This window comes from Trachymyrmex septentrionalis, unplaced genomic scaffold (genome assembly GCF_001594115.1).
Source record: "Trachymyrmex septentrionalis isolate Tsep2-gDNA-1 unplaced genomic scaffold, Tsep1.0 scaffold19, whole genome shotgun sequence".
NCBI classification, from domain to species: Eukaryota; Metazoa; Arthropoda; class Insecta; order Hymenoptera; family Formicidae; genus Trachymyrmex; species Trachymyrmex septentrionalis.
The window spans coordinates 5,804,905-5,805,395 of NW_017305071.1; the positions used below are offsets into that span (position 1 = coordinate 5,804,905).

The 491-nt window shown below is 27.9% G+C and overlaps 1 protein-coding gene across 5 annotated transcripts in view; it reads left to right on the plus strand.

Annotated features, from left to right (window-relative positions):
* Positions 1-491, plus strand: part of LOC108746992 — a 212,139-nt gene that overhangs the window by 208,784 nt on the left and 2,864 nt on the right. The gene's annotated exons all lie outside the window — the stretch shown is intronic.

Consider the following 491-nt stretch of genomic DNA (forward strand, 5'->3'; position numbering starts at 1 on the left):
ACTTTAATTTAAATTCAATCATAAAATTCATATAATAATTACAAAACAATAAATAAACATTTCGACTCCACTTAAGTCATTTTCAATGTTGCGGTAATATTCAAACATCGCTATAAAAATATCTATGCTATTACATTCTTCATATCGTGTTGTGCCTTGGGAGTCAGTTGTATCAGAATTCAAAGTAGTCAGAAAAACAATATTTTAGAAAAGTGACCGTGAATAAAACATTAATACATGCGAATTAATGATATATATAATATAATCATGTATCTTGTCAATATTGGTAAAAGTGTTGAGAGTCCATTAATAAAAAAGAAAGAAAACGCAGATACTGGTAATCGCACATTGGTTTTTTAATTGAAGCAAATTTGCAAGAGTAGCGAACATCTGACTTCCATGATATCGAATAACGCAATGTTAAAAAGAAAAACACTTATTTTATTATCGATATGTTGATGATATTATTTTGGCTGCTTCGTCTGATAGTA